Source organism: Octodon degus, unplaced genomic scaffold (genome assembly GCF_000260255.1).
Source record: "Octodon degus isolate 3935 unplaced genomic scaffold, OctDeg1.0 scaffold00111, whole genome shotgun sequence".
In the NCBI taxonomy this organism is placed as follows: domain Eukaryota; kingdom Metazoa; phylum Chordata; class Mammalia; order Rodentia; family Octodontidae; genus Octodon; species Octodon degus.
Genome location: NW_004524687.1, coordinates 1,196,593 through 1,208,105, shown reverse-complemented (window position 1 = coordinate 1,208,105; position 11,513 = coordinate 1,196,593).

Sequence of the window (11,513 nt, the reverse complement as noted above, 5' to 3'; positions counted from 1 at the left end):
ATTTACATGTACTTTATTGTGTCATTCCACGAGGTAGCTATGAAGAAAGCAGCATTCTACTTTTTTTCTTTTGGTACTGGGAATTGAACTCAGGGCCTTGTGCTTGCTAGGCTGCTGATGTGCCACGGAGCCATATCCCTGGCACCATTCTATTTTGAAGGTTTGAAAAAAAAACCCTAATAGTCTGAAAGAATGCGTTAGTTATTAAAATTGCAACATCAGTAATACATGCAAAAAATGGAGAAACTAGGAAGTCAATTTGGGCTTTGGAATGAAAACAGAGAGCTTAGTGTATAAGACTTAATATTGAGGGATCAGGGGCCACTTCCCATTGAGGGACTGTAGTTTCTAATCTAGAGTCACCAGAGGGAGTCTTGCTCTACCCACCAGTAAAAATGACCCAGGATGTGGAGAAGTAAGGAGCCTCTGGTGGGTTGAGCCCCCAGAGGACATTTTATAATGTATGGGAACATTTTTGATTGTCACTAGTGGGACAGATCTTAATATTACTTACTATATAGCAGCCAGGAATCTCAAGGCACATCTGAGATGTGCAGGGGATGGCCCTTCCTCCACAATAGAGAATTCTTTGGTTCAAGTGTCAAGTGTTGAGGTTGAAAAACTTGCATAGTTAACCTTGATTAACTTACAGAATTTGGCTAGTGGAAGATTCTAGGAATCTGGAAAAGTGGGGCTTAGCCTGATAGTTTTGGGGTCTGGAAGATGAGGGTGTCTGTCCAGTGGGACTGATCTCCCCCATGTACCTTACCCCCAGGCTTCTCTTCTCCTGGTGGGATTGAGGGCTGGATGCAGCTTGCCTTGGCCAGGAGACTGGAGGCCAGTTGGCTTTAGTGCAGGAAACTACTTAGTCAGAACAAGGCTGTTGAAATGCAGTCTGGGAGCATGGGGTGACATCTCATTTGGAACGTAAGAGTCCAACTGGCCACCTAGCATTCTGGAAGATCCTTTCCTGTTTCTCCAGTCTGCAAAACCACTTACAGCTCAAGAATGTTTTCTTCACAAAGTGGACTGATGAGATTGTGACTGCTTGGAGAAGAGGCTGTAGCTCCTGGTCACTGTACCTGGGGCACAGGTCCCTGTCCTGGCATGCTCCCTCAATGCCCATATGGCTAAACAGTCATCTCAGTGAGACCTCCCTGACTGTAAAATAATCTTTCCTTTTTCATGCCTTCTATTCCTTCAAGTCACCTTATTCATACTTTCGTAGTTCTGAAACTTGAAATTGTTTGCCTGCCTCTCGTAGGGAAATTTAAGTTTCATTGGAGGAAGATCTTGTCTTTTATTTCATATTTCAGTATTTAAATTTCATATTTCAGTATTTAAATCTATCTATCTATCTATCTATCTATCTATCTATCTATCTATTTAATTTATGTATTTGGTACAGGTTCTCACCACACAGTTCAGATCCATAGTGATCCTCTTGTTTTCAGTCTACCCAGCTCTGGGATTATAGGCATGCACCACCAAGCCTGGACTGTCACCAGCTCAGCACACCTGGGGGTGGGATTGGCATGGCATGTGGTGCTGGGGATTGAGCCTCAGTCTCTGCACTTGCCTAAGCAGGTGGTTATTTTGCTGAGCTATCTTACTGGCCCTTTAAAATAGTATTTTTAATTTAAAATGAAATAATGAAAATGTGTGGTTATGTATGTGTATGTGTGTGGCATTGTATCCAGGGTGTACCAGCATATGTGCAGTGTGTTTGTAGTATGTGCATTGTAGGTGTATATGTGGCATATATATGTGTGCAAGTGTGTGCATGTTGTATTTGTATGTGATGCATATGTATGGCACATCTGTGGTATATGTGTCTGTGGGGTTTGTCATGTGTATGTAGCATATGTGTGAGGGTTGTGGGGTTGGCATGTGTTGATGTGTGTGACTGAACACACCAGACCACAGATTTGTACAGTTTGGGGATACAACAAAATTAAGTAAGGCAAGAAAAATCTGAAAAGATTACTTGTCACTTGAACCCCTTGTCCTCTCTTAGGGTAGGCCATTTTGGGCTTACAAGTTCTCCATGATGGCTTCTTCAGAGTGCAGAGATGTCCAGGTTCTGAGGGGAGAAAGTGTAAGACTTCTGAAAGCTTGGGATGGGCTTCTGCTTAATTCCCTTGGAATACTGGGCTAGGCAATATTTGATTTGGAGTGGAACAAAAACTGTACTCAGACCATCTGTTTCAGTAACTAAATAACAGAAAATATAAAGTTAAAAATAATTAGGGAGACAGCACATTGTGCAATCACCCGTTCAGGAAAGACAGAGTGATAGTGTTATGCTCAAAGTATCTCAGTTATTCCTAATTGATCAAAATACCCTGATGTTTATAGCAAATGAGAGAGTGACTCAGAATAAAATGAAGTCAGCTAAATGCCAGAAGTTTTTACATCCAAAACAGAGACACGGCCCATATGTTCAGAAATACTTTTGTCCTTAGGAAATGTTTATTAAAAAAAGGATAGACAGTTCCTCAAAAAAGAGACCCAAATAATAGTAATTTGATAACAGAAGCATTTTTATTAAGACAATTATCTTTTATTTCTAAGCTGCCCAAGCATTGTGTTTGAAGGCTCTTTCCTACAGCAAATGTAATGAATGAATGTAGTATGTTCATTTTTATGTGCAAAAATTTCTAAAAGTTGAAATGTTGTCACTAAGTTTGGATAGTCCCACTCACCTATTGTTTATGGTCAAGAAACATGATTAAAGGTAAACAATATCATCATCTCAAAATGCACAGAATAATACACATTTAAAAATAACTATAAACCTATAGTGTACACTTCATGTAAGCCCATAAATATATATTGGCACATGGGAAATTGTAGGGCATGAAAGCAATGATGATTTCCTTTTTTAAAAATAAGATTATGTTAGGGCTGGAGTTGTAGTTCAGTAGGGAGTTGCTTAGCATGTGAGACCCCCAACTTGGATTCCCAGCACTTGGAGGAAAAAACAGTGAAAACATGTTTAAATAGTAAAGCATATGGGTATAGCTCAAAGAAGGAAAGGCAGATGACTGGTGCTCAGTGTGGGGCTCTGTACACCCTAGAACTGCAGCCACTGGTTCCCCAGGAGAACCAGGACCCAAACCTCGGATGGGAAGAGGTTTAGTACCTGTTATGATGTCCACTCCAAGGGTGTCTTAGCAGTGGAGCGGCCATATATCTTGTTATCTGGACAGGAGTGCTTTTGAGAGTCAAGGAGGCTATTAGGAGTTGTGCTGCTGAGGTACAGTGGGTGAGGCCTAGGGCAGTTCTGGGGCTGTCTTGATGAGTGTTGTGCAGTATCACTGTGATGGCCCTCTACGTCTCCAAGACTGGGTCATAAAATGAACGACTTCTTGCTCTGTGTCCAGCTCTCACTTTGCTTTGATTTTGTGCTCTGCTTTAAGCTTCGTGCTGGGGGTTCTCTAGTGAGAATCCCAGGGAGTAAGGCACACCCATCTCTGGTCAACAGCCAGCAAGAGCTGAAGGCCAGCCAATGCCACCTGTGTGGGCTTCCCAACCACCCTCCCTAGCTGAGCTTGGAGATGACCACGGTTCCACCAAACACCTTGACTACAGCTGGTGGATCTTCAGAAACAAGGCTATAATAAACATGTGCTTTTTAAGCCTACACATGCTGGAGTCATTGGATATACAGAGGTAACAAATACTGAAACTTAAATGTGGCTTCCTGATTAACTTGTTCCCAGGGGTTTTATGTAGACATTTAAAGACCAGCAGAGTACAGACATCAGGCAGTCTATGAATGGTAGCTGACCCATTGTCAGAGGACAGAACAGGATCAGCTTGGTGTGTGACCTGGCTCTGCGGACACCCTCCTGCCTAAGAAAGGCTGCTTGTTCTTAAGGAAAGATAGTAGGTATATGTAAGGCTGGGTTGGAGATGTGTAGGCGCGTGCATGAACAAAGGGAGCCACATCTGAGATCACATGGCCACGAATGCTTGATCTCAGGGTGGGGAGGTGATGGTGGCAGTGGGAACGTCACTGAGACTAGAGAGCACATCTGTTCAAAAAGCCCTGTCCTTGGCATCCTCACACATTTTTTGGCCCCCACAGTCCTGGCTGTTGTAGCAAGTTGATAGTTGGCTCCTGCAATCCTGGATTTTGGCTCCTCATGCAGGATTAGAGTACATAGATTTCAAGTGCCATTGCCATTTCTGTATGGCTCTGAGAGTGGCTCATGCCATAATGCTTGCCTTGTCTACCAGAGGTTGATGCACACACAGAAAGGTCTCCCTTGCAGACTCAGAAGCTCTGATTTCTCTTTGCTACCATCTCTCCATCACTCTGGTCTTCTGTCAGGCCCTAATTCTTCTGTGTTTTTCCCAGGACTTTAGTTTGGTAGAGAAACTGGATGTGTGGGCGAAACATTCTGAGGCTGTTGGTATGGGTCAGCAGCTTTAGGCCAGATGAACTTTTTGTTGACCATTCCTGTGGAGACAAGGAGGATGCTGGTCCCACAGATAGGTGGAGGCCGCAGGAGGAGTTCTCTGTCTTGATTTGCTCATATTCTCATTTCACTTGGGGGAAAATACAAAATTCTTTGTTTCTGTGTTGACCTTCACTTTCCTGGTTTCTGACCATTATCCCCTCAAATTTCACTGAATGTAGACTTTTAGAAAATGTGGAAACAAGTGCAAATGAAGCCAACTGCATCAAGAATCATTAGCAATCTTTGACTTTCCAAGTGTTCTGAAATAAATTTTATTTTTCCCCTGATTGTTTCACAAGATATGTAGAGCTTGGCTCAAGGTTTATGGTGAAATGGCCTCAAAATTGTTTGAAGTTAATGCAACAGGATAATGAATTAGTAAGGAAAGAACATGATGTAATTTTTCTTTTTTTTTTCCTTCTTGCTGTCTCTCCCTCCTCTCTCTTCCCTCTGTCTTTTTCATTCCCACCTTTCCTAACTCCTGAACTGGTGACATGATGTAGGTTTTTTTGTTTTGTTTTGTTTTCCCCAAGAGGTACTTTCAGAGGGCCCAGGCAGGCATACCAGGGTTCCATTATAAGTTGCCAGCTTTTCATCATGTGGAAAGATTAAGATGGAATTTATTTTTCTATGTTTTATGCTTGATGTGTTTAAGGTGCACAAGGTGCCCCAGGGCTTCAAGGTGAATGCACGAAATGATAACAATTAAATGAGATCCAACTGAAAAAGTAGAAGCTAAAAGAATCCAAACTGGTCTTTGGGATGGAAGCCAACTTGATGCACCTGTCAGGATGGAAAAAGATCCAGTGAAGGTTGGAGAGTTGGATCAAGATTGGAGTGATTGGACAATGGCTCCTGACCTACTGGTCACAAGCTGGAGGACTAGCAAGGTCTGTGTTGGAGTCTTCCCTGTGACCCCATGTCTTCAGAGATGAGGATGCTTTTCTCCCCTCTGTGTACAGGAAGGATACCTCTCACATTAGGGTCCTATGACCTGCTCAGAATTTTAGTAGAGAAACCTTCTTGCCTCAGCAGTTTTCCCAAGTGGTAAGGGGCTGTATTTTGGAGTGGTGTATTTTGAAGCCCTTAAAGACAATAGAAGTTCTTTCCTAGTAAGTGTGAGGTTGGTCTCTCTTCCTGAAGCTGGGACAGAATGCCTGTATGCAGCTTAATGAATGAGTTGGTTTATTTGGCTCACCTTTTCAGTTGATGTTGGGGAAGCCCCATTGCTGTGGGTTTGAGGGGAGGCAAAACCCCCTTATTAAGGTAGAAGAGTGTGGTAAGTTCAAGAAGCTCAATTCATGGCACCCAGGAAGCAGAGCACATAGGAAAACCACCATTTGGAGATGTCCCCTGTAGTCATCCACCTCCTCTGACTTGCCCCACCTCCTAAAAGCACACCAAGCTCTGGGCACTGGTGGATTAATCCATTCTTCAACATAGTGCCCCCATAATCCAATTACCCCTCCAGGAACCTCTTAATCTTAAATTGACAATGAAGGCGAACTGGCATGGGTACCATTTTAATGTTGGAAAGCCACTGCAGACAGGTTGGTTTGAAAGGCCAAGAGCATCAAGGTTTACGTATGGTTTGTCTCTTCCAAAACTCATATTGACATTGGATTCCCATGTGGTGGTGTTGTGATATGAGGACTTTAGGAAGTGATGAGGCTGCTAAGAATGAATGCTTTTGTCTTAGACAGGGTTAATTCTCATAATAGTGAGGTTTTTCGTTTTTGTTTTTTTTTTTTTTTGAGGGTCTATAGGGTCTCACTACATAGATTGTGCTCTTAGTGATCTGCCTGTGTTCAGCCTCCCAAGAGCTGGGATTACAGGCACACTCCACCATGCCCAGTCTCAATTGCCTTCTCAGAGTGCCCAGGGGGTGGGGAGGCTGGCCGGGCATGCCAGAGATCGAACCTTGGCCACTGTGTCTGCCTAAGCAGGCACTTTAATCCACTGAGCTATTTGGCCGGCCTTTGGTGGGTTCTCACAGCACTGAATGCAGTATCTTGGGAGAAGGTTGCTGGAAAGTCAGGGTGTTAGGTTTTAGACCTGAAATGTCCTCCTAAAGTCACTGTTGGAGGAGGTGCATGGGCAGAAGGGCAGGTTACTGGGGGCATGGGTTGCCGGAGTGCATTCGTGTCCCCAGCTGCTCTTGTTTTTGCTTGCTGGCCACCGGGAGGTGAGCAGCACCCCTCTCATGCTGTTCTCCCATGTCATTTCTTCCTTGGAGTCAGCCAACCATGTAGTGAATCCACAGAAGGTGTGAGCCAAAGCAAAGCTCTCCTGCTTTATGTTGTGGTATCAGGTATTTTGTCACAGCAACAGGAAATCTAATGAGCAGGATGACCCATCCTTGTGTTTTGTCACTTCTTGCTCATAGCCCTTCCTCTTGTGTTCTCCTCCATGAACTGAAGTGGTGTAAAGCCCTCACCCAAAGTAAAGTGAAAATTGATGGCACCAGGCTAAGGGCTTCTCAGCCTCCAAAACCACAGAGTTAGTGAGTTACACGGACTTCTTTCCTCCACAAATCACTCCGACTCAGTTTTTTTTTTGTTTTTTGTTTTTTTGTTATGGCAACAGAAAACAGAGATAAGGGGACTTTGGTGTGGTATCCTAGAAGGTTTGTAGGGTTTTCTGACCTAGATGTAGGTAAATCTCGAACATTCAGTACTGTGGAGGAACACACAGAGCAACATTTACTAAGAGATTATTAAATGCAGTAAGGATAGATGGTAAAGAGTAAACAGTGAGATTTCTGGCCCCAGGGCAGCATGTGTCTGTGTGTGACACCAAGTTCTTTGTCAGCGCTGCTGCTGAGTGGGGGTGGTGCACTCCCCAGATCAATGCACTGTCATTGTCAGCCCTTAAAATGGTCCACAGGGACAGTAGAATATGCCTCTATGATGTAGTGACAGTCATGCCTGGGCTGCAGGTACTGCTCAACAGCGTGATAAGCAGTCTCGGGCTGTTTCTCTGACTTGGCTGAGCTTCGCTTGCTTATCCATAACTTTGGGAAAAACAAGAAGATCCAGTCATGGGGTTGTGAAGGTGGAGTCAGATAATAAGTATGAAGCATATCATGCAAAGCAGAGGTCTGGGACCCCATGTGTACAGCAAGAGACAACCAGATGGGTGCTTGGCGCTTCTCTGTCAGTCCGCACTCAAAGGCCAGGGCAGGGAAAGCCAGCACCCCTTCCTCCTCTCCCTCGGGTCAGAACAGTCCTTTTCCCTGTTGTGAGCCCTGAAACCCATAGGTGGGCCGCAAGCCCAGGGCTTGCACCTGGCCTGAGACCCTGCTCCTGACCCACAGTTTCCAACATAACTTCCTGACTTTGGTTAACATAAAAGACTAAGAATTAGGAGAAACATTTTAGTTTCCTTTGATGTCACTTTCTGCAAAAGTAATAAGGATGAAGTGGCTCATGGGGAGTAGCTGGTGAGAGAAGCAAGGAGAGAGTGGCAGCCTCAGGAACATATGTGACTGGGGCCTGACCAAGTGGGCACTGGGCAGTTGTTAACTAAAGGAGCTGACCCTCCATTCAGGACAATTAGTTAATTGTTGCTTGTGTGGGGCATCTGGAAAATTCACACCGAGGTGTGAATGTAAGTTGAGAGGTCCAGTGTAAAGTAAAACTATTTGAATTTGTTTCTGTTTGTTTGTTTTATGCGTTTGGTACAGGGTCAAGCTATGCAGCTCCTACTCGTAGTGATCCTCCTGTTTTCAGCCTCCGCAGCACTGGGATTACAGGGGTGTGCTACCACATCCAGTCTCAGTTGCCATCTCAGCATGCCCAGTGGCGGGGTTGGCATGACACGTGGTATGGGACATGGAACCCTGGTCTCTGCACTTGCCTAAGCAGGCGGTTAGTCTGCTGAGCTATCTCGCTGGCCCTATTTTAATTGTTAATTGACACATGATTTTACATGTTTAGTGGGTTCAGTGTTACATTTCCACACGTGTATAAAGTATGTGATGATGAGGTCAAGGTAACTGACAGATCCATTACCTCTGATATTTATAATTGCATTATGTTGGGAACATTAAAAAAATCCTTTCTCCTAGCTGCTTTGAAATATAAGTTTTTTCAATCATAGTTATCTTACTATGCTACAGACTTTGGAAATCATGCTTTCTATCCACTTTACTCTGACCATCCTCTCTCCATTCTTCCTAGGTTCTATTTTCCATTTCTTTGAGATCAACTTCTTAATTTCAACATATGTCAGAACGTTGAATGTTTGTCCTTATGTGCCTTATTTCACTAATGTACTGTCCTCCCTTCAGTTCCACCACTGTTGTTGCAAATGGCAGTGTTTCATTCTTAAGGCTGGAAAATGTTTCCCTGTGAATATTTATTGCATCTCCCTTATCCATTCTTCCATTGATGGACACATATTGATTCCAAGTCTCGACTATGGCAAATACTGCTGCAGTAAACATACATGTGCTGCTGTCCATGTGACCTGCTAGTCTTGGTCCTCTGGGTATATACCCAGAGGGGGGCATTGCTGAATGTCATTTTCTTCTAAGGTGCCCGAAATTTACATCCTAGGATACACTTATCTCCCATATCAGCCTTTTTCTTCTTCTCCTAAGATACGCTGGCAAGATCTGGTGATTCCACCTAATCTACAGAAGTGTGAGTTGCTTTCAAGGTCTGAGAACTGATTTTCTGGCACCTTCACATATGGTTTATTTTTACTTCATTGTATTTCACTTCTGGGGCATGTGTGGAGTCCTGAGCTTGGCTCCTGTCTCTCCCACCCTGCTGTACCTTCTGCAGTTTTACCTCGGGACAGCACTGCTGTTGGAACACAGGGAGTGGCTGAAGAGCAGCTTGGGGCATCCTTGCGTTCTACCCCAGAATCACGCATGCATTTGAGTGTTTTTATCTCCAGTTGTTCCTTCTGTTTTTGTTGAGTCTTCCAGCTAGATTAGAGCCTCTGCTGCTGCTTTCAGGGTGTTACTAATGAATACCAAACTTCTCTTTTGGGCTTGCGATGATAGTGACTGACATTTGTTGATTGCTAATCAGCTTCTTACAGGTGCAGGGCTGCAGGTTAGTAGCCTCTGTATCTTATAGATGTGGAAAACTGACCCACACAAAAGGGACAAGAGAGGATATGAATTCCAACTTGTGCTTTTTGGATTTTTCCGAGAGAATTTTTGGAACTGCATGTGTTGCTTATACAGAACGCTGTTGCCTGCAAGAATGTAGCACCCTAGTGTGAAGACCAGCTGTGCAGTGGTGAGGCACTTCATCCCTGGAGCTGGGCAAGGTGGTCACCCTAACGCCACCACATTTCCTGGTGGCAGATTTGCTAGAACCATGTTACCTCCTTGAGGGCAGTAGTTCCTGCCTCCAGCATCCAGGCCTTCTTTCATCTCCCTGTTCCTCTCTCATCTATTACAAATGTCTCCACGGAAGACCTTGTAGTAAATGGCAGTGGTGATTTTAGTAGCTAATTGAAAAATCATGGGCTCTTAAAGTTCAGAAAGGCTTTCAGAAAGATTGATGGTGACCCTTGTGCTGTGTGTTGTTTATCTTCTGCAGCTCCTTAATGATGCTCATTTCTTTCCTAAGGATAAAAATGAAACAGGTTCTCCATTCATATTCTCTCTCTCTCTCTCTCTCTCTCTCTCTCTCTTCCTCTCTTTCTTCCTCTCTCTCCCCGCTTCCCAGATGCATCTTGGCCATGCGGGTGGAAATAAAGTGGTCTGAGATCATCTGACCTTGCTTAAAAAAAAAAAAAATCCTAGGTGGAGTTGTTGCTGTTTCTATCCCACATTGTTAGTATGGCATCTTTCCCTAAAGTGGGAAAGGGATACCTTTCAACACCTAAGAAATAAAATACTGATAATTTGTAATGCTTTGCACCTTGTGCCACGTCTCATGCCTCTCTCCTTGCCCTGAGTCTTTGCAGTTATAGCCAGAGTGTGAACTCCTGAGAGAAAGCCAGTTTGAAGGATGGTGGGTGTCAGCTAAGGGAAGGGAGAGAATTCAGGGTGTTCTTCCTACTGTCTTTCAGTCATGGAAAGCTCCCAGGGAGCTCAGTTCCCCACTAGGTTAGGTGATTTTTCAGACTAAATCTGCATGCAGTAGTAAAATGTTCAAGATTAGTAGAAGTACTAATACGCTTGGCAATTTTTCTTAGAAAGCAAGAAACACAAAAGCAAACAATGAACCCAAACCCAATTCAAATAGAAGAGTAGCCCCCTGCCTATAACTGTTATGCCTTTCATAAAATAACAGACATTTAAATAGCAACGTATTCAAAAGCTTAGTTCTCTAGATTGTAGATAGACATTTTTTTAAAAAGTAGAATCCTTTAAAACTTTTCAATTTAAAAGCATTATGACTAGCTTCCTACTTTTGGCTTATCATTGGTTCATTTTATTTTTAAAACCTCTAACAAAGGAGGGAGCTAAAATACATGTTAGGTAAATACAAAATACACTTAGGTAAACATGAAGAGAATGCTTGTCAAAATTATTCTATGGCTCTCTTTGACTAGTAAATTAAAGGAATGACTGAAGATTTTTCTGCTTTGCTTGTATGTGTATTCCAAAAATTCTTTAAAAATTGAATATTGTGAATGAATAATACAATGACATAGAATATGTTAAATCTGTTTCAAAGGATGGGGAACTATAAAGAATATGTATTGGTATAGTGACACCAATGTAGGGCATCACACACTGTAAGTGTCCTTTTGTACTTTTGTACTTTACAGCAGGCTCTGGCTGGCTCCCTGCCACTACAGTGACTCTGAAGCTCTGTCCATGCCCCTCTTGCTGCCACCTCTCCTGCTTCAGTTTCTCCTAACATCTTGCTTTCTTCTCCATCCTGACACCACATGGTCCTTGCTCTCTCATGGCCTGAGTCTCTGCTGCTTTTCAGCTCCTGGGCCCTTTGCTCACTGACCCACGCTCTCCCTGGCAGTTGTCACTTCAAGTTCCTGAGAAAACGAGCCTCTTGGGCCTATGTGAGCAGAGCCCTCCTGGGTACCATCAGCCAGCTGAAGGTCCCGGGCCTG